Source organism: Microtus pennsylvanicus, chromosome 3, assembly GCF_037038515.1.
Source record: "Microtus pennsylvanicus isolate mMicPen1 chromosome 3, mMicPen1.hap1, whole genome shotgun sequence".
Lineage (NCBI taxonomy): Eukaryota > Metazoa > Chordata > Mammalia > Rodentia > Cricetidae > Microtus > Microtus pennsylvanicus.
This window is the reverse complement of record NC_134581.1, coordinates 13956875-13983946: the sequence shown is the minus strand read 5'-3', so window position 1 is coordinate 13983946 and position 27072 is coordinate 13956875.

The following is a 27072-nucleotide window of genomic DNA, read 5'->3' as shown; positions in this document are numbered from 1 at the left end:
AGTTGGCAGGGACTGAAAGACCAGAAGTTCAAAGATACCGTCAGCTCCATAGTGAGGTTGAGGCCAGCCTAGGCTATATGAGACCCTGTCTCAGAACTGGGGTTCAAACTGATACCCATAAACCAACTCCGCTGCCTCTGATTTCTTTCCTCACAGGTTAACTTGCTTTTCATCTGCCTTCCATAGAAGAAAGATTTTTGAGATTCAGTTGTTCACGGGGTATTCTGTAGGTGGCAGTCCTTGTCGAATGAATGAATGAACGAACGAACGAACAGATGAATATCAGACAGACATTTGCTTGTTTGTACCCATGACCCCTATCCTGGAAGAAGGCTGAGCCTTCCTTGGGAGGCAGTGATAGGCCCTGTCAGATCATCGCTTTCCTGGCTCTCTGATGATATCCTTCTTTCTGACTCCAGAAAAGGACTGTGCTGAGAAGCCCTTTGGGTTCGCCTGCTCCTGCTGGGTGCTGCAGCTGGCTTCCCTGTGGAAGCAGAGAGAGCGGCCTTCCTCTTTGGCAGCCCTTGTGGTCCTTTGATGTTCAGGAGGCCAGGCCCAGCAGGCAGCTAGGCTTCTGCTGTTAATCACACAGCCTGCTGGGGCCTGTCCACGTGGCTGGCTTTGAGGGTCAGCCAGGGCTCTGGTGGGAACTGCGTATTGCTCTAATTGGGCCTCTCTTGGGAGGCCGCAGGTCCTGGGTCTCACTTGTCTTTACTCTGGCGACAGCTTCACCCTCTCAAGGAGGACATCGTGCTTCCTGATGCAGTTGGTTCTGTGGCCAGCCTGGGCAGAAGTTCACTCTTGTTCTACAGAAACTCTGGGGCAGACTGGGTTCTAGCCAAAGGCCACAACAAGGCCAAACTAAGTTGCCAGGAGTAACCTTCAGAAAGCCCAGTGACACGGCTCTACTCCCTACTCGCTGGCAACTGGAATGAGTTCCCACAGGAAAAGACTTTCCCTCAGCTCCCTTGGCCACCCAGGCCTGCTTCTGGTGTTCATGAAGTGGTAATTGGATGTAGTTGGCCCCATAATCTCATAGGGAGAGACACTATTAGGAGGTATGGCTTTGTCACCATGGGTATGGCATTGTTGGAGGAAGTGTGTCACTGTGGGGACAGGCTCTGAGGTTTCCTATGTGCAGGGTATTCACTAGTGTCTCAGTCAACTTCCTGTTGCTGCAAGATGTAAGGCTCTCAGCTCCCTCTCCAGTACCCTGTCTGCCTGCACGCTGCCATGCCCCCCACCATACGATGATGGACTGAACCTCTGAAACTGTAAGCCAGCCACCCCAGCTAAATGTTTCCCTTAGAAGATTCGCTGTGGTCATGGTGTCTTTTCACAGCAATTAAACAGCTAAGACACCATGTGAATACGACATACACTCCAGAGTTCCGGCAAACCTAAAAGCCTAAGGTGACCATGTCCAACCAGAGCCGATTGGGACCCCACAGTTAACTAGCAGGGCAAACTAGTTTCTAGGCACCACTGTCTCGCCCCTTACCTTGATTTACCTCTCCTGCACAACTGAAAGAACGTCAGGTGCCAAGGGAGTTTCCTTTCAGAGAGCCTGGCAACATGTCTTCCACCCTCCAGACTCCACGGGCCTCCCAGAGGAAGGATGAGTTTGTGGTTGACATCACCTCTGTGAAGTTCCAAAGTCTGCGAGCCTGGATCAATGAGTGTCCCATGTGCTCCTTCCATAGCCCGATCTGTTTCATTTCTGTTGTGACCTCTGTGTGTGTGTTTGGTCTATGTGCACATGTTTGCACATGTACAAAATCCAGAAGAGGACATTAAGTGGTCTTCTCTATCACTCCACTTTATTCCTGTGGAACACAGTCTCACTGAACCTAGAATTAACTATTTTGACGAGACTATGGGCCAGTAAGTCCCAGCAACTCTCCTGCCACCACTACTTATAGCCCTGAAGTCACAGTCTCTTGTAAACCCCCATGGTGGTTTGAATGTAATTGGCCCCTTTGAGCTCATAGGGAGTGGCACTACTGAGAGGTGTGGCCTTGTTGGCATGGGTGTGGCTTTGTTGGAGGTGATGTCTCCTATGCTCAAGTATACCTAAAGCAGTTCATTTCCAGCTGCCTGCAGATCAAGATGTAGGACTCTCAGCTCCTTCTTCAGCACCATGTCTGCCTGCATGCCACCATGTCCCAACAAGATGAAAATGGACTAAATTTCTGAACCAGTACCAATTAAATGTTTTCCTTTATAAGAGTTGCCATGGTCATGGTGTCTCTTCACAGCAATAGAAACCCCAACTAAGACAGAAGTTGGTATTGCTGTGATAGGCCTGGCCATGGTTTTGTTTGAAGAAATATGGACCTTGGGACTGTGGAATAGAAAAGCAGTTGAACGGGTTAAGGGCTGTTCAATGGGCCCCACTAGTAGGAGCACAGAAGAGTGGGGTTGAGTGTGACTTGATGAACTCTGGGGCCTCAAGAGGTTTCAGAGGAGAATTTTAGTACGTTGCCTAGAGATTGTTCTTACGATATTTTGGTGAAGAATGTGACTGCCTTGTCCAAAAAGTCTGCCTGATGCTAAACTGAAGAGATCGGATTAATTCCATGGGCAGAAGAAATGTCAAAACAGCCTAGTTAGACTCTGCCGTGTGGTTATTAGTGCTAACTCTCACGAAGACTTATAATGAAAGAGAGGAAGCTGAGAAAGTAAAATTACAAATTGTACAATTTAAGGAGAAAAGGAGCACCAGGAAGTAGAATGGAGCTAAATCCTGTGTTCAAGGAGATAAACAGATTAAGAAATAGAATAAACGGAGTGGAAACCTCGAGCAAGATCCCACCCAACTAAGTTTCCAACTTGTGAAAGGAATTAAAGAAAAATAATTTTCATTTCAAGACAGGGTTTCTCTGTGTAGTCTTGGTTGTCCTGGAACTCACTCTGTAAACCAGGCTGGCCTCAAACTCACAGAGATCTGCCTGCCTTTGCCTCCTAAGTGCAGAGACTAAAGGTGCGTTGTAGCACCGCCCAGCAAAAAAGGAAAATCTTAGATCTGAGTTTCAGGACAGCCAACCTTACACTGTGATTGAAATCATCAAAAGCAGAAATCTGGTGAAGATATAACTGAATGAGGGGGCCATGTTCCAGACCTAGCAAGCAGTAGAACTTGGCAGCTTCTGCCACGGGCTTCAGGCTTTGGAATCAAGGACAGAAGAAAGGGGTTATGGAATGTTCCTCTGCAACTAAGAAAAGCTGCTGAGGCTAGGTATTTGTCAGGGGCGTCCCCAAATGGAGGCCCAGAGAGGCCATTGAGTGAAGCTGTGAAGGTGAAGCCTGGGTTGCCTTGGAGACCCCAAGATGTTAGAGATGCCAGAGCCATGGGATACCTGCCAAGGAGAGCTGCTAACAGGGAGTGGAACCAGCCCAGGAGAAAGAAGTGTATTGCGTGTCAACAAAGCTGAAATGAATTGGAGATCTGAAGAGTGTTTAGACATCAAACATGGAGATGCAGAGTTTTGAGTTTGCCCAGCTGGCTTTTGGTCTTGCTTTGGTTCGATATTTCCTCACTATTTTCTCCTCCCTACATTTTAGAATGGTAGTGTATATCCTGTGCCATTATGTGTTAGAAATATGTGATCATTTTTTTAGTTTTGACTTTATAGGGTATTACAGTTAAGAGATTGCATAAATCTCAGAAGAAACTTTGAACTTTACAATATTGTTGAGACTGTGATAAGCTATGTGGACTTTTGAACTTGAACTAAAAGCATTTTTTTGCGTTAAAACATGGTTATAAGCTTATGGGGGCCAGGGAGTGGAATGTGGTAGTTTGAATGTTAATTGGCCCCCATAATCTCATAGGGAGTGTCACTACTGAGAAGTGTGGCCTTGCTGAAGTGGCTGTGGCCCTGTTGGAGGAAGTGTCACTGTGGGGGCGGGCTGTGAGGTCTCCTATGCTCTGTCTAGTACACTTCACTTCCCGTTACCTGCAGATCAAGATGTAGGACTCTCAGCTCCTTCTTCAGCACCATGTCTGCCTGGACGCCATCTTGTCACATCGTGATGATGATGGACTACACCTCTGAACTGTAAGCCAGCCCCAATTACATGTTTTCCTTTATTAGAGTTGCCGTGGTTATGGTAAATTTCAGGGATCAGGATGTAATGTATGAGAGAAGAATTAGCCGAGTGGCGGCAGCGCACACCTTTAACCCCAGCACTTGTGGGGCAGAGGCAGGTAGATCTCTGTGAAATCAAGGCCAGCCTGGTCTACAGAGCGAGTTCTAGGACAGCCAGGACTACACAGAGAAACCCTTTCTTGAAGAAGAAAAAAAGACAGAGAAAAGAATAAAAGTTTTAAAATATGAATTTATTGTTAATCTGTATGGACATGTGTGGTATGAATGTGGGCGCGCACATGCCACAGTACACACTGGAGGTCGGAGGACAGCCTGGGCTACCAGTCCTTACCTTGCACCTTTTTTGAGGCAAGGTCTTGTTTTTGTTGTTTACACTGGGTAAACCAGGCTACACCTCTACCTCCCATCTCACTGTGAGAATCCTAGAATTGCAGATCTGCTACTACATCTGACTTAGTGGGTTCCAGGGATTTGAACTCAGGTCCTCATACTTACACAGCAAGCCTTTTACCCACTGTGCCAGCTCCCTAGCCGCGTTCCTGAATGTTCAGGTCTCCTGGCTGAGCGTCAACTATGGCTCAGGGGACTGTTCCCCTGGTTCTTGCCCTACCCTGGGTGATCTTCTCAGGTACTCTGAGTTCAAAGATGTTGCTGTGCTCTGGTTTCTAACCTCAGAGGGGCACGTGGCCCTCCCCAACATTTACAAAAAACTAAAATACATATGGAGGTCCATGTCCAAAAGTTAACAAGTGAACTCAAGTGAAGCACAATTAATAAAAAATCCAGAGACAGATATTGGGGTTCAACATGAAGATGAGAAAAGCAAAACAACCTCTACCTCAGTTCAAAATGGAGATCCTGCCTCCAGGAATCTCAGTGTGAGACTGTGTGAGAGCTGTCTCCCCCCATTTTATAATCCTCTCTAGTGCTGGGATTAAAGGCGTGCACCACTGGGATTAAAGGCATGCATCACCCGGTTTCTATGGCAACTAGTGTGGCTAGTGGGATTAAAAGTGTGTGTTACTACTGCCTGGCCTATAAGGCTGACCAGTGGGACTGTTTTACTCTCTGATCTTCAGGCAAGCTTTATTTATTAAAATACAAACAAAATATCACTACACTCAAGTCAAACTTCTCTGAAAACCTTCACAATGACTTAGAAAGCCCCCCTTCTCCCCCCTCTGTGTATTTAAGTTTTATTTTGTTGTTAATTACATGAGCATGGGTGTGTGTCCTAGTTTTGTTTCTCTGATGCTGTAACAAAACCCTAAGAACAAAAGCAATTTTCAGGTTACCGGCCATTACTGTGGGAAGCCCAAGACAGGAACTCAGGCAGGGCAGGAACATAGAGGGAGGAACTGAAGCGCAGACCATGGAGAAATGTTGCTTCTTGGCTTGCTCCTCATGAGTTACTCAGCCTGCTTTCTTTCCAGGACAGTTTACTCAGGACAAACACTGCTCTCAGTGATCTGGGCCCTGCAGCTGGCTGGTGATGGCACACACCTTAAATCCCAGCACTTAGGTAGCAGAGGCAGGCGGATCTCTGAGTTTGAGGCCAGCCTGGTCTACAGAGTGAATTTCAGGACATCCAAGGCTACACAGAGAAACCCAGTCTTGAAAAAAGAAAGAAAGAAAATGCCCTCCAGACTTGCCTACAGGCCAATCTGATGGATGCATTTTCTCAGCTGAGGTTTCCTCTTCTCAAATGACCCTAGCTTGTGTTAAGTTGATTATAAAGCTAACCAGTCCAATGAGTCTATGCACATGATTGTCATACCTATAAGGCCAGAGCACTGGATATCTGAATTAGAAGCTATTATGAGTTTCTCAAAGTGGGTCCTGGCACATGAACTTGGGTACTCTGCAAGAACAGTGTACTCTCTCAACTGATGAGTCATCTCTCCAGCCCCTAGGTCTTTATTTGGACTTCTTGACCTCCTCAGATTTGTGCTTCAGAATAGCCTAGGAACCTCCCACCTTCTCCTCACCTGAGTCTCCTCTGCTCTTCTTTCTTGACCTACGTGCAGGGAAGTTGCTTCAGGAAGGCACATCTAGATATTAGAGTCCACACGCTTCAGATCTGTGGATAACCCCTGCCTCTGCCCCTGTTTTTGTTTTGTTTTGCTTTGGTTGTTGTTGGGGATGTGTGTGTGTGTGTGTGTGTGTGTGTGTGTGTGTGTGTTTCAAGTCAGGGTTTCTCTGTGAAGCCCTGGCTATCCCAGTACTTGCACTGTAGACCAGGCTGGCATTGAACTTAGGGATCAGCCTACATTTGCCTCTTGAGTGCTGGGATTAAAGGTTTGTGCTACCACCTCCCAGCCTCAGAACTGGTTCTTAAGGGAGCAGGTTTGAGGCTTTCTGAACAAAAGATCTTGGTCTACTTTGTGGCAAGTGTGGATAACAGCAGGAGGGGATGGTTCCGGAGTCAGTGCGTCCTTTGGCCCTGAGGTCCCCTTGCTCCATGAAAAGAATCAGGGCCCTACTTGCTTGGATCTGAGGGCCTTGTTGACTTGGCAGCATCTTTATCTCTATTAAGTCACACTGAGCTGATACCCACCCAGTCCCCAAGGTCATGGAAGTGCTGTTCTATTTGCTCGCTGGGGCTTAGGGCCCAAGCTGGCACGTAACTTGTAAAGCCTAAGTATGGTGTAGGAGTTCCTTCTGTTCATGTGTTGCTTTCATTGGTTAATGAATAAAGAAACTGCTTTGGGCTTGATAGGGCAGAACATAGGTAGGCGGAGAAGACAGAACTGAATTCTGGGAGGAAGAAAGCAGAGGCAGGAGAGGGCCGCCATGAAGCCACCAGAGACAGACATTCTGAATCTTTCCTGGTAGGCCATGAACTCGTGGTGATATACAGATTAATAGAAATGGGTTAAATCAAGACGTGAGAGTTAGCCAATAAGAGGCTAGAGATAATGGGCCAAGCAGTGTTTTAATTAATACAATTTCTGTGTGGTTATTTCGGGTGTAAGCTAGTCGGGCGGCCAGGACAAACAAGTGGGCCTTTCCCCTACAACACTAAGAATCCTGTTTATAATATCTGGAGATCATTTTCTAGACCCACACTGTCCGCTACAGTCACCTCGAGGACATCGTAAGTGCCCCCTGTAACCTGTGCCTCTGTTGAGGTTATGGTTTAAAACCCAAGCAAGCCCCGGCACCTGGCTGGTTCACCTGGTGTCCCGTTCCTCTCTGGCTCTGCTGGTCCCCAGAGGGCTTGCTGTTAATGAGGCCTAAAGCGAGCTGGTGATGGTGGGGAGCGCAGAGTGTGAACAGCACTTTGTAAACTGTGAAGATCCCATTCTTCATTTTTTTTCATTCTAAACAAATTTTAGAAGTGTTTTGCCTGTATGCTTATATACGCACCATGAGCATGCCTGGGATCCGATTCCCTCTTCTGACCTTCTCAGGCACCTGGTATGTATCTGTCACATACATGAACACATGCAAGCAAAACACTCATACACATAAAAGAAAAGCAGACAAACCTTTCTTAGGGTTTCTGCTGCTGTGAGGAGACGCCATGGGCACAGCCAATCTGAGAAAGGAAAACATTTCATTGAGGAGGTGGCTTCCAGTTTCCCAGGTTCAGTCCATTATCATCATGGTGGGGAGCATGGCATCGTGCAGGCGGACATGGTGCTGGAAAATTCTACATCTTGATCCAGAGGCCACAAGAAGTAAAGTGTCACACTGAGGGAAGCTTGAACAAAGGAAAGCTCAAAGCCCAGCCCCACAGTGACACACACTTCCTCCAACAAGGCCACACCCACTGAGCAGAGCCACACCTCCTAATAACACCGCTCCCATTTATTTTCAAACCACCACAAAATCTTCTTGTAAAATGTTGTAGTGTAGTGTTTGCATATGACTTGTATGCATTCTCTCATACACTCAAATTTTTTTTACATTATTGGTTTATTTTGCATGTGATTGTGTGTGTGTGTGTGTGTGTGTGTGTGTGTGTGTGTGTATGAGCCACAGCACACATGTGGATAACAGAGAACAACTTGCAGGGGAGAGTTCTCTCATTTCACCATGGGTACTGGGGAATGAACTCAGGTTGTCAGGCCTGGCAGCAGGCGCCTTTGCTCACTAAAGCATCCCACCAGCCCTTCCTCTATATTTAACTCGTCTCCAGATGGTTGTAATACTAACTCAGTATACATGCTATATAGTTACCGTGATGTGTGGCTTAGGGACTGACAACGAAAACGTTCAGTGCAGACACAATCTTTAAAAATGTTTCTGGTTGGGGCTGGAGAGATGGCTCAGTGGTTAAGAGCACTGCCTGCTCTTCCAAAGGTCCTGAGTTCAATTCCCAGCAACCACATGGTGGCTCACAACCATCTGTAATGAGATCTGGTGCCCTCTTCTGGCCTGTAGGCATACATTCAGACAGAATACTGAGAATACTGTATACATAATAAATAAATAAAATCTTTAAAAAAATATTTCTGGGGCTGGAGAGATGGCTCAGAGGTTAAGAGCACTGACTGCACTTCCAGAGGTCATGAGTTCAATTCCCAGCAACCACATGATGGCTCACAACCATCTGTAATGAGATCTGGTGCCCTCTTCTGGTGTGTGTGAAGCAGAATGTTGTGCACATAATAAATAAAAAAATATTTCTGGTTAAACCTGTGTCTGTGAAGGACTGAACTTCACTCAATGCTCATAGACATGCTACCTTTTCTGGGTTTCGAAAGATTCAAAAGAAAGAAGCAAGCTGGGCGGTGGTGGCACATGCCTTTAATCCCAGCACTCAGGAGGCAGAGGCAGAAGGATCTCTGTGAGTTCGAGGCCAGCCTGGTCTACAAGAGTTAGTTTCAGGACAGGCAATAAAGCAACACAGAGAAACCCTGTCTCAAAAAACCAATAAATAAATAAACAAACAAACAAATAAATAAAGCAGAAACCCAGTGCAGTTCAACAAGGCCACACTGCGGGAAAAGTGATGTCGCCTAGACCCATAGCTCAAAACCTCTGACTTCACACCAGGACCTGTTTCTCAACCATCCTATGTAGTCACTCAGATAGCTTCACACAGGCAGAAGCTCTGTACTTTGATTAATCATTAGGGAAAATATTTCGAAATTTCTCCTCTTTATTTTTATGAAGCAATTGGGGTTTAATTAGGCTTAAGCATAAAGATTAAGAGAAAGAGAGATCCAAGTACAGTGAAGCACACACTTAATCCCAGCACTCGGGAGACAGAGGCAGGTGGGTCTCTGTGAATCCCAGGCCAGCCAGGACTACATAGTGAGACCCTGTTCCAAAACACACACACACACACACACACACACACACACACACACACACACACACACACACGAGACAGAGAGACAGAGTGAGTGACTGAGACTCAGAAGAAAGTATGACGTGTTCAAGAGTGTCTTCTCTTGTGTAGGCATCTTTAAAAAGAATCACAGAAGCTAACAGATGCCAAGCGTGAGGATAGGCTCCCCGTGGGAGAATAGCCTATTTTTAAAAAGTGTGGGTGTGGGTATGTGTATGTGTGTGTTTGTGAGCATGGGGTTCCACAGGGGTGGACATGCACCTGTTTGTGGGAGCTCAGGTGCCATCCTCAGGACTGCTGTCCACCTTCCTTGGAAACAGACTGTCTCATTGTCTTGGGGTTCATTCAACAAGGAGGCCAACATGGCTGGCCAGGAAATTCCAGAGCCTTTCCCGTACCCAGTGTTGAGGTTATAGCATGGGCCACCAAGCTCAGCATCTTCTCTTGAGTTCTGGGGATCAAATGCAGGTCCTCATACTTGCGAGGCAAGCGCACTTCTGACAGTCATCTTCCCGGAGCTTTGAAATTTCCATTTTAAAACCTACTCTTGGACGTGGTGGCACATACCTTTAGCCCCGTATTCAAAAGGCCAAGGCAAGTAAACCTCTGTGAGTTTAAGGCCAACTTGGTCTACACAGTGAAATTCGGTCTCAAACAAACAACTATATACTCATGAGCTGGAGGTGAAACTTGCCGATAACCATACCTCTCAGGAGAGTTAAGTGGATGGTCAAGATCAGACTGGATTACAGTGTATGATAATGTCCCTCAAATCATTTTTCCTTTCCTTTCTGTTTTCTCATTGTGTTTCCAAGGGAACCCAAAGAAGAATTCATGTAGGTTAAATGATAAATAAGTTACCAGGTGGTGGTGGCACACACCTTTAACCCCAGCACTCATAAGAGCAGTGGCAGGTGGATCTCTGTGAGTTTGAGGCCAGCCTGGTCTCCAGAGCTGGTTCCAGGACAGCCAGGGCTGTGCAAGAAACCCTGTCTCGAAAATCAAAATTAAATAAATAAATAAGCCGGGTGTGGTGGTATATGCCTTTAATCCCATCATCCAGTGGTTAAGGTCACTGGCTGCTCTTCCAACAGACTGGAGTTCAGTTTCCAGCACCTGCGTGATAGCTCACAACTGTCTGTAACTCCAGTTCCAGGGGACCCAGCACATATTCCTGACTTCTGCAAGCACCGCACACATGTGGGGCACAGACATACATGCAGGTGAAACATCAGGGACATAAGATAATAAATTTTAAAGACAAACAAATAAAAATGTATATACCACAGTGTGAAGTAACTCAGTGGCGTTTGGCAGTTACACCGTGTGAGGACTCTTGGGAGAGCTCTTTTAACTTCTTAGTTCTGAACTACATTTAAAGTTTTTAAGTTTATTATTTCTCTCTGTGTGGGTGTGTGATGTTGCAGGGGCAGGGGGTTGGGGGTAGGGGGTGAGGCATGCATACCATGCAAGCATGAAGACTGAGCGGATGACAACTCTATGGAGTCAACTCTATCTTGATGTGGACTGTGGGGATCAGACTCAGGTCTCCAGGTTTGCACGGCCAGTGCTTTTAGCTGCTGAGCCATCTCACCGCCCTTGCCAGATTTTTGTCCTCCAGACCATGTGGTGTCTGTTTGGTATGCAAGGCTGGAGTTAAGCAGTGGATTAGGGGTGCAGAGGGAAGAAGAGGAAGTTCTTTTGCCAATACCAGTTGAGGGCTGATTATTACTGTTGGTTTATTTTTATTTTGAATATTTATTATTTTTTGATGTTATTTTTGGTGTTTTTTTTTTTTTGAGACAGGGTTTCCCTGTGTAGCTGTAGCTGTTCTAGAACTCAATTTGCAGACCAGGCTGGCCTTGAACTCAAAGAGATCCACCTGCCTCTGCCTCCCAATTGCTGAGATTAGAGGTGTGCACCACCACCACCATCTGGCTATTTTCATTTTAAAAATATGAATGTGTAAGTCTGTGTGAGGGTGTGGAGAGAAGATTGGATGTCTTCCTCTGTGACTCTCCACCTATTCCTTTGAGGCGAGGTCTCTCCCTGAGCCTAAGGTTGTTCTCTCAGCCACATTAGAAACCAGGAAACCCAGATGAGCTGTGCTTACAGGTATGTTCAGGAAAGACCTGGCTTGTCACGTGATGCTGGGTCCAAACTCGGATCCTCGTGATTGCGCAGCAAGCGCTCTTAATGTCTGAGCCACCTCTCCAGCCCCTAGTGATAAAGTAGAGCTCGGGGCCCCTGTAAGCACTGCCTGAGCACTGGAACCACGAAAGAGGAGGAACCTACGAGGACACTGACAAGGCAGCAGGGACGCGAGACAGACCAGTTAGTCAGGGAACTTGTGCCAAGGGATGATCCACTGTGGGAAAGATGCTGGTACCCAGGTAAGATGGAAGGGAACTGACCGCAGAATGGAGCTCTTTGGTGACTTTGACCCAAGAGGGCCTGGGGAGGAATAGAAGACAAAGGTATGTTTAGACAGAATCACAAGAAGAGAAGCAGCCCCACAATGTGTGGGCATCCCTGTTGTGGAATATTAGCCTAAGATGTGTTACATTTGTTTATGATATGGAATATTTGTTTAATGATGCAAAGATGTGTTGCATTATTTTATGTTGCATTTGTTTAACTCTGTAAAGCTGCCTTACTTTGTCTACCTAAAACACCTGACTGGTCTAACAATGAGCTCAATGGCCAATAGCTAGGCAGGAGAGAAAGATAGGTGGGGCTAGCGGGCAGAGAGAATAAATAGTAGAAATCTAGGCTAAAGAAGAAGAGGGAGGAGTGAGAGGAGAGGAGGACGCCAGCCGCCCAGCCGCCCAGCCGCCCAGCCGCCCAGCCGCCCAGCCACCCAGCCAGCCACAGAATAAGAAGGAAAGCAAGACACACAGAATAAAGAGAGGTAAAAAGCCCAGAGGCAAAATGTAGTTAAAGGGAAACAGGATAATTTAAATTAGAAAAGCTGGCTAGAAACAAGCCAAGCTAAGGTCAGGCATTTGTAAGTAAGAATAAGTCTCCATGTATTTATTTGGGAACTGGGGATCCCGAGGATCCGAGTTTGGACCCAGCATCACGTGACAAAAAGTTAAAAACAAACAAAAAACAACCAACTACACTTCTCATTGCTCAGAAGTGTTTCTACACTGGGTTGTCCGGTGACTATGTCACTGAGGCCATGTCCTGACTCCCAGTTCCTGAGTGGCTCTCTTTCTGAAGACCCAGCTTATTTCGGGTTGACCTGGCGACTAGGCACTTCTTGTACATGCAGCCCACATAGCAGAGTTCCCCTCACCCTCTGCCCCGCAAGCATCTGCAGCCATCTTGGCTTTACAGCGGCAGACCTGCATGTCAGAACCTGTGGCCTCACTACCGCTCTGGCTTTTGTCCCCAAACGTCTGTCCCTTGTTATCCCAGCTTTTCTGGTTTGATGCCATCTCTTCTGCTCATGGGACGGTAGCACTCGCTTGTGTGTTCCTCTTGCCGTGGTCCAAGGGCACAACTCCCTGCCTTGGCCTGTGCTTTGAGGAGACATATGTAACAGCTGATTCTGCCCTCACTGTGATGAGTTAAATTTGGGCCGTGACCCAGATTCGGTGGCTCACACCTATGATACCAGCACTTGGAAGCCTGAGGCGGGAAGATTGGGAGTTCAAACATAGCTTGGGAAATACAGTGAGTTCCAGGCCAGAGTGAGACCTTATGACTAAATCAAAAGTAGTTAATTATTGACATACCGGTTATGATGAGCCTTCCTCCCTTCTCACTGATCTCTCTGATGAGTTATGGCTGTCTGACTTGACTGGCAGGGTGACCTGTATGTCTCTGCCCGTTTTTGTTTTGTTTTTAAAGACAGCAGAGTCCAGTGTTGCAGATTATACACTTCTTCAAAACCTCTTCGTGGGCTGGAGAGATGGCTCAGCAGTTAAGAGCACTGGCTGCTCTTCCAGAGGTCCTGAGTTCAATTCCCAGCAACCACATGGTGGCTCTCAACCATCTGTTATGAGATTTGGTGCCCTCTTCTGGCCGGCAGGCATACATGCAGGCAAAATACTGTGTACAAAATAAATAAATCTAAACAAACAAAAAAAAAACCTCTTTGCTACTTTTTAAAAATTCATGTTATTTTTGTTGTTGTTGGTTGGTTGGGTTTTGTTTTGTTTTTCTTTTGAGACAGGGTCTTACTATACAGCATTGGCTGGCCTGGAACTCTCAGAGGTTCACTGGACTTTGCCTTTCCAGTGCTAGAATTCACCACCACGCTTGGCTGTTTGGTGAGAGGAGCTCTCACTATAGAGTAGGCCGCCTGTGAACTCCTCATCTGCCGCCTGTGAACTCCTCATCTGCCGCCTGTGAACTCCTCATCTGCCGCCTCTGTCTCCTCATCTGCCGCCTGTGAACTCCTCATCTGCCGCCTCTGTCTCCTCATCTGCCGCCTCTGTCTCCTCATCTGCCGCCTCTGTCTCCTCATCTGCCGCCTCTGTCTCCTCATCTGCGGCCTCTGTCTCCTCATCTGCCGCCTCTGTCTCCTCATCTGCCGCCTGTGAACTCCTCATCTGCCGCCTCTGTCTCCTCATCTGCCGCCTGTGAACTCCTCATCTGCCGCCTCTGTCTCCTCATCTGCCGCCTCTGTCTCCTCATCTGCCGCCTCTGTCTCCTCATCTGCCGCCTCTGTCTCCTCATCTGCGGCCTCTGTCTCCTCATCTGCCGCCTCTGTCTCCTCATCTGCCGCCTCTGTCTCCTCATCTGCCGCCTCTGTCTCCTCATCTGCCGCCTCTGTCTCCTCATCTGCCGCCTGTGAACTCCGCATCTGCCGCCTCTGTCTCCTCATCTGCCGCCTGTGAACTCCTCATCTGCCGCCTCTGTCTCCTCATCTGCCGCCTCTGTCTCCTCATCTGCCGCCTCTGTCTCCTCATCTGCCGCCTCTGTCTCCTCATCTGCCGCCTGTGAACTCCTCATCTGCGGCCTCTGTCTCCTCATCTGCCGCCTCTGTCTCCTCATCTGCCGCCTCTGTCTCCTCATCTGCCGCCTCTGTCTCCTCATCTGCCGCCTGTGAACTCCTCATCTGCGGCCTCTGTCTCCTCATCTGCCGCCTCTGAACTCCTCATCTGCCGCCTCTGTCTCCTCATCTGCCGCCTCTGTCTCCTCATCTGCCGCCTCTGTCTCCTCATCTGCGGCCTCTGTCTCCTCATCTGCGGCCTCTGTCTCCTCATCTGCCGCCTCTGTCTCCTCATCTGCCTCCTCTGTCTCCTCATCTGCCGCCTCTGTCTCCTCATCTGCCGCCTCTGTCTCCTCATCTGCCGCCTCTGTCTCCTCATCTGCCGCCTCTGTCTCCTCATCTGCCGCCTCTGTCTCCTCATCTGCCGCCTCTGTCTCCTCATCTGCCGCCTCTGTCTCCTCATCTGCCGCCTGTCTCCCAGGTGCTGAGGTTATAGGTATTGCCGCCACATCTAGCTTTAAAAAAAAAGCTGAGCCTTGGTGGGGCATGCCTTTAATCTGAGCACTCGGGAGGCAGAGGAGGTGGATCTCTGTAAATTCGAGGCCAGCCTGGTCTACAGAGTGAGTTCCAGGACAGTCAGGGCTACACAGAGAAATAGAGAAATCCTGTCTCAAAAAAAAAAAAAAAAGCAAGCAGATTCTGCTTCAAAGTTTATTTATAGTAACAGCACAGGATACCAGCCATCTGCAGTGAAGAGAGAGGGTCACCAGTCCATCTGTCTTCTCTTTGGCAGCCAGAGGCTGGGCCTTTCACAGGAGCCTGGGAATCTTTGGGAGCCTGAGCTGGAAGCGGAGCAGGTGTTAGGTCCAAAGCAGGCCCCCGAATGGCAGCGCTGGTGACAATGTCCTAAACAGGAGGATCGTTATTTGTGGGAACATGGTCAAAAGAATGATGCATGGTGACCAGGCCTTGGGGGACCGGGAGAGAAGCGTCAAACAAAAGGCAGAGCCTTTACCACAGGTGCATCCTGCTCCCTTGATTGCTCTGGGGTGCGATTTCATGCCTCCTGGGTTAAACTTTTGCCTTCAGTTTATAAGACCTGTGTGTTCTTGTTGGATGTCAGAGCATAGCTGTGGAACTCAATTTGGTGAAAGGACAATGATGTCCTCCTTGTACCCTGAATCTGGATACGGCCTTCTGTCTTGTTTTCATGTTTGCCAGACATAATCTATAGTATGTACCAGACAGTTGTGTTTAAATTGATCTGTCCCGAGAAAGTTCTAGAAAAGTCTATAGCATTAGACTGTAGTCTACCCCACTCTTTTATTATTCTTTTTTAAAAATATTTATTTATTTAGTATACAATATATGCCTTCAGGCCAGAAGAGGGCACCCGACCTCATTACAGATGGTTGTGAGTCACCATGTGGTTGCTGGGAATTGAACTCAGACCTTTGGAATAGCAGGCAATGCTCTTAACCGCTGAGCCATCTCTCCAGCCCCTGCCCCACCCTTGAAGGTCCTCAAATTCCAGGTCTTGCAGATAAATCTACATTAGGTCATGGCAAATCAACAGTTATGGGGTAAACAAAACCCTAAATTCAGCATTCCTCAGGAATCTCATAAGGCCCATTTCTGTTTACCAGAACCTCCCTTAATCCTCTCCGAAGATCAGTTCCCTCAGACAAGTACATCTAAATCAGCGTCAATCCAGCAGCCTGTGTCTGCTCAAAGATCCCCAACCTGCTGTCATACAAAATCCACTTGCCTTTCTGACATTTTCTTCTCTCTCTCTGCCCCCCAAGAGATAGCACTGGCAGTTTGATCCCCAATAAACCTTTCTTTCTACATGCAGAGTGGTCCAATTCAGTGGGTTCAATTCATCCTCACAGCAGAAGGGGAAGCCTGGACCAGGGGTTGCAGCCTCAGCTTTGGTTTGGGCCTTAGTCTTCAGCTGGCAGAGCCTGAGAACCTTGGCTATGTAGCCATGAACCAGTTTCATAAGCTGGGGTTCAGAGAGAAAACAAGATGGCAGAGCTCACAATGGGACCTGCTGGCATCTTGGATTGAGTCTCCTTAGATTTCACAAGGACCTTGATAGTCTTTAAATCAATAGTCAGTGCCTTCATATTGTGTAGGCAGAGTTTTCCCATCCCCGGAGCCACTTCCAAATTACCACACAGAGACTTATATTAATTGTAAATGCTCAGGTAATAGCTCAGGCTTATTACTAACTAGCTCCTACATTTTAAATTAACCCTTATTCTTTATTTAAGCTCTGCCACATGGTAGTTATTAGCATAGCATTTCATCTTGCTTCTCTGTGGCTCCTCTCGACTCTTTGACCCCATCCTTCTTTCTCCCTGTATCCTCTGTTCAATCACCCCACCTATATTTTTTGCTTGGTTATTGGCCAATCAACATTTATTAGTCAATTAGAGTAATACATATTCATAGTATATAAAAGGATTGTCCCACAGCAATATTGTTTGCCAGAATCTTCTTCAGGCCTTCCTGTTGTATATATTGTCAAAAACATATGTTTCTCTTGAGGGTAGACCCCTTAAGAGAGAGATTCCTATCTTTGTGATCTGATTTCTTTCTTTCTTTCTTTCTTTCTTCCTTCCTTCCTTCCTTTTTTCTTTCTTTCCTTCCTTCCTTTTTTTTCTTCCATCCTTTTCTTTTTTTTTGAAACAGGGTTCCTCTGTATAGCCTTGGCTATCCTGTAGATCAGGCTGGTCTCGAACTCATGGATATCCACCTGCCTCTGCCTCCTGAGTGCTAGGATTCAAGGCATGTGCCACCACTTGATGTTACTGGTTTCTTGATGCCACTCTGTGCCTTTTAGGTACTGAGTGTGTGTCGTATGAAGACTTGGGCCATGTTGCACACTAACCTGTGGCTCACAAGGGTCTTGGAACTAGAAGAGATGTTTGGTTTTTTGATACAGAGTCTCATGGAGCCCAGGCTGACCTCAGTCTCGCCATGTAGCTAAGGATGACTCTGAACTCCTGGTCCTCTTGTTTCCATCCCTGGAGTGCTGGAATTATAGGCAAGTGCTTCACATTCATCTTTTAAATTTTTCTTTTAAACCATTGACTTTTTAGCCTTTCTTGGTAAATTCTTAACTTCTCCCTAAATAAATTGGTTTGTTCCAGGCATCCTAAACCCTTCCCACTGCACATCGATTTCCGATGCTCAGGCCTTTGGTGTCTCATGCATGCTTTACGATTTCCATGCCCCGTTGCCAACTGCTCCCCCTCAGGATACCAGCTCCCACCTGCCCTACTCTCTCCCAGTCCCCTGGCCTCTCTTGCCTGCTGGTCAACACTTTGTACCTTGACTCCCTAGGGTCTCTCAGGGAGGTGGGTCTTGTGACCACAATGGCACTGTGCTTCTACTCCACGCTTTGAGGATGTCTGTCCCTACATTATACTTGATGGAACCTACCAGTCTCAGTCAGAAGCAGGGTTTCAATCTGAAATTTCTAAAGAAATAAATGGATTATTATTATGGTTTTTTGAGACAGGGTTTCTCTGTCCTGGCACTCGCTCTGTAGACCAGACTGATCTTGCACTCACAGAGATTCATCTTCCTCTGCCTCCCGAGTGCCGGGAGCTGGGATTAAAGGCATGTGCCACCACCGCCTGGCTCTTCACTTATTATATAATTAGAAAAAAAAGCTTTTTTTTTTTTCTTTTCTGCAGTGAACAAGGTTTGGGATTGGAAGTTTCCCAAATGGCTTCCAAAGACAGTTGCAGTGAAGCAAGAGCAGAGCGTGGAAGAGGAAGGTTAAAACCATGACATAAGTTTACCAAGGATGACCTGAAGATACTTCACCAATCATTTGAACAGAATCGTTATCCAGATTTCATAACCAAGGAATATCTGGCACAAGAGTGCAGGTGCACAGTGTATGTGATTGAAAACTGGTTTCAGAATAGAAGAAAAAGGCTATCAAAATTTAGAGACAAAAGTTTTGACACTCAGAGAATGCACAAGAGCCAAGACTACATGCTTACAAGACACCAAGATACCCAGGGGCAAGCTCCCAATTACAGCGTTGATCAGGTCTCTTATGACCAGGTGGCACCACAGAGTCTCCCTGTCTATTCTTTGGAGCCCCAGGAAGCTTCCGGTGAATGCTATGGTCCAAAGCAATAGAATGAGATCAGGTGGAGCTGTGTGCTATCAAGGTACCAGTGGACGTGGATCTTCTTTCAACTTCAAACCAACAAACTTTACTCCTCCCCCTATATGTGCGCAGTTTTATAAGGGTGATTGACCTGAGACACGAGAAAGCCAGTGTCCTCTGTCGTTGGCTGTTCCTGGTGTGCAGGGGCAGAGGCAGATGGATGACCGTAACTATTCCTCGCTGTTCCCAGAACAGCAGCTGAATGATGTAGAGAACAGCGACAACTGCAGCGGCTCTCAGGCTGTCGGGACAAATTTGGTCCAAGTGACAGTGTCACTGTGGCTAACGGTGCACGAACAACTCTGCAGTAACACAGTCCAAGCCTTTGAAAACACAAGTGGTGCATTCGTTCATGGAGGTCAAAGGACAATTTGCAGGAACATCTTGGACTCTGTGGGTTTTGAAGATCAAACCTTGGGTCTTTAGGGCAAGTGGCTGAAGCAGCTGAGCCATCTTTCTGGCCCAAACTGAGGTTCTTTGTCTTCCTCCCTAGGACTGCAAATATGTGTCGCAACATGTCTGATGTCTGACGGTTGTGGTGCTGGGCTGCGAGCCCAGGCGCTGTGCACCCATTCACAAATAAAGATATGGCTCAATACTAAGAACACTTGTTTTCGCAGAGGACCGAGACTTAGTTCCCAGCACCTTCATGGTAGTTCACAACTTCCTGTAATTACAGGGAACTCAATGCCTTGTGATTTTTTTTTCTGAGAAAAATTTTTATTGAACTTTTGGATACAATTTATTTGCCAGGTGATGTGGGAGTCTTCTGTTTTGTGTTGATTTCATTGGTTAAATAAAGAAACTGCCGCCGGGCGATGGTGGCGCTCACCTTTAATCCCAGCATTCGGGAGGCAGAGGCAGGCGGATCTCTGTGAGTTCGAGACCAGCCTGGTCTACAGAGCTAGTTCCAGGACAGGCTCCAAAGCCACAGCGAAACCCTGTCTCGAAAAACCAAAAAAAAAAAAAAAACTGCCTTGGCCCTTTGATAGGACAGAAAATTAGGTAGGCAGAGTAGACAGAACAGAATGCTGGGAGAAAGAAGCTGAGTCAGGCAGTCACCATGATTCTGCCACTCCAGAAAGACGCAGGTTAAGATCTTTCCTGGTAAGCCAGCTTGTGGTGCTACACAGAATATTAGAAATGGGTTAGATCAATATGTAAGAGCTAGCCAATAAGAGGTTAAAACTAATGGGCCAAGCGGTGTTTAAAAGAAAAAATAAATTAAAAAAAATAAAATAAAAATAAAGAAATAGCTGGGCGGTGGTGGTGCACGCCTTTACTCCCAGCACTGGGGGGCCGAGACAGGTAGATCTCTGTGAGTTCGAGACCAGCCTGGTCTACAAGAGCTAGTTCCAGGACAGGCTCCAAAACCACAGAGAAACCCTGTCTCGAAAAACCAAAAAAATAAATAAACAAATAAAATATAAAGAAATAAATGAGAAAAGAGAGACTTTGTGAGCACCCAGTCCAATCTAACCTCTCTTATTACTTGAAGAACAATCCAGGCTTCCAGAAGAGGGAAGCAGAACCCTTGGCCAGAACACGCTGGATGTGGTTGAAGCTCTAAAGTATCCTATGGCTTTCTTGGGACAAGGTGAGTCCTCAGACTCATCTGTGCCATTCAAGCCCTGATTCAGAGCTCACATTCTGAACAATTCAGCACCAGGGACTGAGGGACGATTACACTCAGTTGTGGGGCAGCTTGGCAGAGGCGGTAGCTCTCTGTGATGAGATGCAGTTGGCACCAGAGTGTGGGACAAAGAACTAGCTGGCAGGGAATCAGAGAGTCCCTTCTGCCACCAGCTCCAGCTTTCCGCTGGGGATATGTAAGAGGATTAGGGCTCAGAACTCTGGACAAGGGGCTTTTATTCACCGGACTGAATTTTCATTGGATTACAAAACCTAAGTGGAGGGGGAGGGTCTGACCCCTGGTCTCTTTTGGGGGAGCACAGTGAGCCTTGTCCTGCTCAGTGATGGATGGAGGCTTCCAGCCCCGACCACATCTGTCTGAGGCAAACGCTCCAGGTCCATACAAGCAGAGCCATTTACAGATTAGCAGGGAATTTCCCGAGTCAGCAGTGGCTTGTGCCGGAATCAAAGTCCTGAAACGTCAGGGCAGCGGAAGTCTGTTGCCACCATTCCATCCTCCTCATGTTTATCTGGGGAAACTGAGTTCCCGAAGGAGGTGTGATGTGTTGAGGTTCCTCTGGGCCAGAGTCCTAGCACTTTCCCTCGGTGTAATGGTTTTGAGTGTTGGATGCATCGTTTATTACTGAGTATCCAGTCTGTTCTCTTGTCTAACAGTAACAAACGTTTGATTCATTTCCTCTTTTTGTTTATTACAAACAAATGTTATGAACATCCTCATACAAATCCTATTCACATAAGAATTTTATGGTGGGAAGTGTCAAAGATCATGTGGCAAAAGGTTGTGTGGTTGTTCTGGTTGGTTTTGTTTTGTTTTGTTTTTTTTTGAGGCAGGGTTTTCTGTGTAGTCCTGGCTATCATGGAAATCACTCTATAGACCAGGCTGACCTCGAACTCAGAAATCCATCTTCCTCTGCCTCCTGAGTGCTGGAATTAAAGGTGTGCACCACTATGACTTTTTTAAAAGACATGTTATGTTCTCAAGTAGCCCAGGCTTGCCTCACACTCACTATGTGTAACCCAGAATGGCCGTGGAACCCTGATCCTGCAGCTTCTATTTCCTAAGAATGGGATCACAAGCATGTGACACCACAGCCCTTGGGTGGAGGTCAGAGGACGACTTTCAGGGGGAGTTCTCTTCCTCTTCATGTAACTTCTTTTTTTTTTTAAGATTTATTTATTTATTGTGTATACAACATTCTGCCTCCATGTATGCCCAAACGCCAGAAGAGGGCACCAGATCTCATTACAGATGGTTGTGAGCCACCATGTGGTTGCTGGGAATTGAACTCATGACCTCTGGTAGAGCAGTTAGTGCTCTTAACCACTGAGCCATGTCTCCAGTCCTTCACGTAACTTCTAAGGAGCCAATTTAGGTCACTAGACTTAGTGACAAACACCCATAGCCACTGAGTTATTCCTTGGGTCCTGCGCGCACGTGTGCGCGCACACACACACCAATTAAAATTTACTCTTTCATTTTTGCTTCAGTTTTTCTTAAGAAAATAATATGAGGTGCATCTCAGTGGTAGAGCACATGCTTAGCACAGGAAGGAAGGGAGGGAGGGAAGAAGGCAATACACAGGAAACTAAATCCCCTGATAGTTGTGGCCACTCTCTCCCTCCAAAAATGAGCACCAAGACTCTAATGTTGATTCTTCTTGTCTTTGTAATTACAAATTCCGAGCTCACAGTCTTCAGCACAATATATACACTGGGAGTTCAGCAGTAAACCCCACAGGCAAAGCATGCTTCCCTTGGTGCCAACGTTTAAATAAATAACCGAAACATGTAGGATCGTCAGTATGAGAAATGCCGATGAGGAAAACACAGCAGACAATGGGTCACCAGGGTGCTGGGTACCAGCATGGCTTGACATTTGAAACAGGTCACATAGAAAGCTCTGGTTTCTATGAATATCTAACACATAACCCCCAGACGTGGTGGCTCAAACACAACCAGTTCTGACCTACCCTGGTATCTGTGGCCAGAGATGTGGAACATCCCAGCTGGCGACTCTGGCCCGGGTCTCTCTTGGGATTGTGATCAGATGCGAGGTGATGCTGAGCTCTTCTCTTTGAAGATCACAAGTCCGGGCAATAGACACAGCTGGGGCATCCTTGGCGCCTCTCACTGTCTCCCCGTGATCCTTACACGTGACTTCTCCAGAAAAGCAGAGTCAAAGCCAGATTCCTCTCAAAGCCATGAAGGCTCCACTGTAATGCATCTAGGAGCAAAGACAGAGAAGAAATGCCTTTCACCCTGCAGTTCTGAAGATCTTCCGCTGGGTTCTTGATCAAAGCACTTATAATCTGGTGGTGCAGCCTATCATCCAAGCTATTTGGAAGGCTGAGACAGAAAGATCGCAGGTTCAAGGCCCACCTAGACTGCTTATTGAGACTCTTCCAAAATAAAAATTTAAAAGAAAGATGAGGGATAGTTTAGTAGTTCGATGACAGAGCATTTGCCTAGCATGTGTGATGCCCAGACACAATCTCCCTTAATGAAAAGTGTGTATGTGTGTGTTTGTGTACATGCATATGTAGGTGTGTATGTGTTTTCCTTAGTTTAAGGAAGAAAAAAACTATTGTAATCTCTCAGTGTCACTGTGAATTTGTGGGACAAATATATGGGTTGTTCTATGAACTGAGATAGGTCTGTTGGACAAGTGCTCTGTTTTTAGATCTAGAAATGCCTTTTTTATTTTTGCCTTCTCCACCTTTCTTTTTTGTATTTTGTTTTGTTCTGAGGCAAGGTCTTGCTGTGAAATAGTCATTCTGTACACTGTGAAATGTGTTGCTCTCGTTGTTGATAAAAAAGCTGACTGGCTGATAGCTAGGCAGGATTTTAGGGCAGAGAGAATGCTGGGAAGAAAAGGGGTGGAATCAGAGGATTCTCCAGTGAAACACACGGAGGAAACAGGACTCTGAACTGTAAGCCAGCTCCATTCATTTATTTATTTATTTGTTTATTTATTTATTTATTTATTTATTTTTGAGACAGGGTTTCACTGTAGCTATCAAGCCTGTCCTGGAACTAGCTCTTGTAGACCAGGCTGGCCTCAAACTCACAGGGATCCGCCTGCCTCCCGAGTGAGTGCTGGGATCAAAGGCAGGCATGTACCACCACAAATAAAATAAAACTATAATGTTAGAAGAGATGTTTAAGGCCATCTTCTGCCACGTAGTGAATTTGAGGCTAGTCCTGGCCTACATAAGACCTTGTCTCAAACAAACAACACTGGACATGAGGGCACGCACCTTTTAACCCCAGAACTCTGGAGGCAGAGGCAGTTTGATCTCTGTGAGTTCAAAACCAGCCTGATCTACATAGGAAGTTCTACACAATGAGACCCTATTTCAAAAAAAAAAAAAATAAAATTAGCCTGGCAGTGGTGGCACATGACTTTAATCCCAGCACTCGGGAGGTAGAGCCAGGCAGATCTCTGAGTTTGAAGCCAGCCTGCTCTACAGAGTGAGTTCTAGGACAGTCAGGGCTACAGGGCTACACAGAAAAACCGTATCTCGAAAAACAAAAACAAAACAAAAAATCCGAAAGGAAGGAAGGAAGAAAGAAAAGAAAAAGATAACACAACTCCTTAAAGCTGAAGCATCTCGGGCTTTTCTGGCTACACTCCCCTCCCCCCCGCCCCTCACGTCAGCACAGAATCCTTGCGGGAGCCATCAGAGCAGAAGTAGGCAAGGTCTTTCCAGGACCTACTTCCCAAGCCTGGGAAGCCAGGATGGACATCGCTTTATAGCAACTAAGCTCGGGCAAGAAAGCAGTCTATAGACCATGAAAATGTTCCTTCTGAGCTATCTATCACAGGGGTCAGAAACAGAAGACACTCCAGGCTGTCGCCATGGTCTCTTCTCATCAAGATACCCAGAGCTTTCCGGTCCCTTAACTGCTTCTGCCTCCAAATCAACGAAGCTCTCTGAGTGGCCTCTACTACAGATGGAATCATTTATTTCGGGGCTTGGAGTGGTGGCAGGCTCACAACACAGAAGGGCTCAAGAGGCCTCGATGTTAGATAGCTCTGTTCTTCGAAGTGCTCTGGCAGCTGTGGGCCCCTCCTGCCTCCATGGCCCGGGTTCCTCCCCACCTCCCCAACCCCTCCACCCCCGCTTCCGGAAAGCCCGCATTCAGGGCTTCTCTCAAGGTCTCATCCCAACCCTGCCTCCCCGGTCCACACAAAGCCACCCTTTCTTCACAAGGATCCAGGTGGCAGTTGAAACTGTCAATAGTGACGCATCTTCTTGTGGCCCCATAAAGCCCCCAAAGGGCAGCGCAGATTGAAGATCAGCTTTGTCTGTTCGTGCCAAGGAGTCAGATGAGGGCGCTTGATCTCCGTTTTAGCCGGAACTGAGCAGGGCAGCACCCAGAACGGAAGCGCACCTTACACACAGGCCCTCTGGAATTACAGACAAGACACAGACAGGGATCCTACTCTCCGCCAGACCAGTGAAGACTCCCTGCCCTCCACCTTCAGCTCTACGCCTTGAGTGGGTTATTGGGCTTGCCTACTGCGGTCTCCTCCAGGCCGCAAACTCGCTAGCTGAGTCCTGCACTTGTACCTTTCCTCCGTGACCTCCACTGGTTACTGATGAATTCCACTCTTAGCCCTTCATAGGGTGCTCAGGGTCCTGACCCTATTGACTGACTGACCCCACTGCCAGGCAGGGTCAGCAGCTCCTGGCTTCCTGTCCCACCTTCTCTAATGCAAGGCAGCCGTCAGAAGTACACACCCCGCACACTGCTCCGGCCGCATCAGCCCGAGGCCCTGCCTTTGTTTTCCATTCACCCTACCTCAGACCTCTTCTCACCCTAGCACTGACCGGCTCACTTTGTGTGTTCTGCCTCTCCCCTCAGCGTGAGTGTCGAGACTGGGCAGACAGCGCTGCCGCTGCCGCCACCACTTGACAAAACTGGGTAGAAAACACATCCCGGGGCTGGAGGAGTAGCTCAGTGGAAAGCTTGCTTGCTTTGCAAACAGGAGGAGTTCCATCCCCCGGCATTTGTGTAATCCCAGTGCTGGGAAGTGGAGACTGGGAGATGGTTCTTTGCGACCAGCCTATCCTAACTGGCAAGCCTAAGATCCTAGTGAGAAGTCCCACCTCCTCTGGCAAGATGGCCCAGTGGGTGAAGGTGTCTGCCAGGCCTAATGACCTGAGCTGGAGCCCCCAGGACCCATATGGTGGAAGGAGATAACCAGCTACTGAAAGCTGCCCTCTGACCTTCACAGCCAAGTTATGATGTGCACGTGCCTTCCCCACCTAGTAAACAGATGCATGTAATTAAAAAAAAAAAAAGGAATCTTGTCTTAAAAAGCAAGGCGTTCCCTGAGACCCACATGAAGGAAGGTAAGAACTGACTCCTGAGATTTTCCTCTGACCACCACATATCACCACAGCACACCTACTCCCACCCACCTAAAATGCAATACAATTTTAAGAAAAATTGCATTCTTTCTTTTTTTAAAAAATACTTATTTATTTATTATGTATACAATATTCTGTCAGTGTATATGCCCGCAGGCCAGAAGAGGGCACAGATCTCATTACAGATGGTTGTGAGCCACCATGTGGTTGCTGGGAATTGAACTCAGGACCTTTGGAAGAGCAGGCAATGCTCTTAACCTCTGAGCCATCTCTCCAGCCCTGCAGTCTTTTTTTTTTTTCTAAAATATTTATTTATTATATATACAATATTCTGTCTGTGTGTATGTCTGCAGGCCAGAAGAGGGCACCAGACCTCATTACAGATGGTTGTGAGCCACCATGTGGTTGCTGGGAATTGAACTCAGGACCTTTGGAAGAGCAGGCAATGCTCTTAACCTCTGAGCCATCTCTCCAGCCCTGCAGTCTTATTACATAAGAAAAATCTAAGCCGGGTGGTGGTGGCACATGCCTTTAATCCCAGCACTTGGGAGGCAGAGGCAGGCGGATCTCTGTAAGTTCGAGACCAGCCTGGTCTGCAAGAGCTAGTTCCAGGACAGGCTCCAAAACTACAGAGAAACTCTGTCTCAAAAAAAAAAAAAAAAAAAAAAAAAAAAAAAAAAAAGAAAAGAAAAGCAAGAAAAATCTACTTGTCTGTCTGTTCTGTCAGGTCCACGGTTCTGGGAGAGGCTCTGCAGGTTTTCCCCAGAACTCTGCAGTTTCTGATTTGACAACAGGACCCAGTCCAGGCCTTTCCTGCTTCTGTCTCACTCTAGAGTTCCCTTCCAAGTTCCTTTCCTCTCAGCGCGCTCATCTGGGGAAGCCTGGCTAAAACCACTGCTCTCATTTTCTAGAACTCTCTCTCTCTTGCCTGTCTTCTCCTGACTGTACCAAACTGACCACAGGTCCTTGCTGAATTCATTCATTTCTATAAATGCATCCGTGAGGAAAAGAGACAAAACCCCTGCCCTCTGGGGCTGGAGAGATGGCTTATCACTTAAGAGCACTTGTGCTCTTTCAGAGGACCCCGAAAACCCAAGTTCCATTCCTGGCACCATGTCAGAGAGTTTGGCATCCTCTGTAACATCAGCTCTAGGGGACCAAAGGGACCCAATGCCTCTGAGTCCCAGGGCACCTGCACTCATGCACATACACACCCGCATGTACCGCATACATACACATAGTTTAAAACAATAAAAATAAGTATTCTTAGAAAATTCTCGTTGGGCGGTGGTGGCACATGCCTTTAATCCCAGCACTCTGGAGGCAGAGGCAGACAGATCTCTGTGAATTTAAGACCAGCCTGGTCTACAAAGCAAGTTCCAGGATATCAAGGATGTTACACATAAAAACCCTGTCTTGAAAAACAAAACAAAACAAAACAAAAAGTTATAAAAAGTCCCTGGGACTGGAGAGAGAGCTAAGAGGTT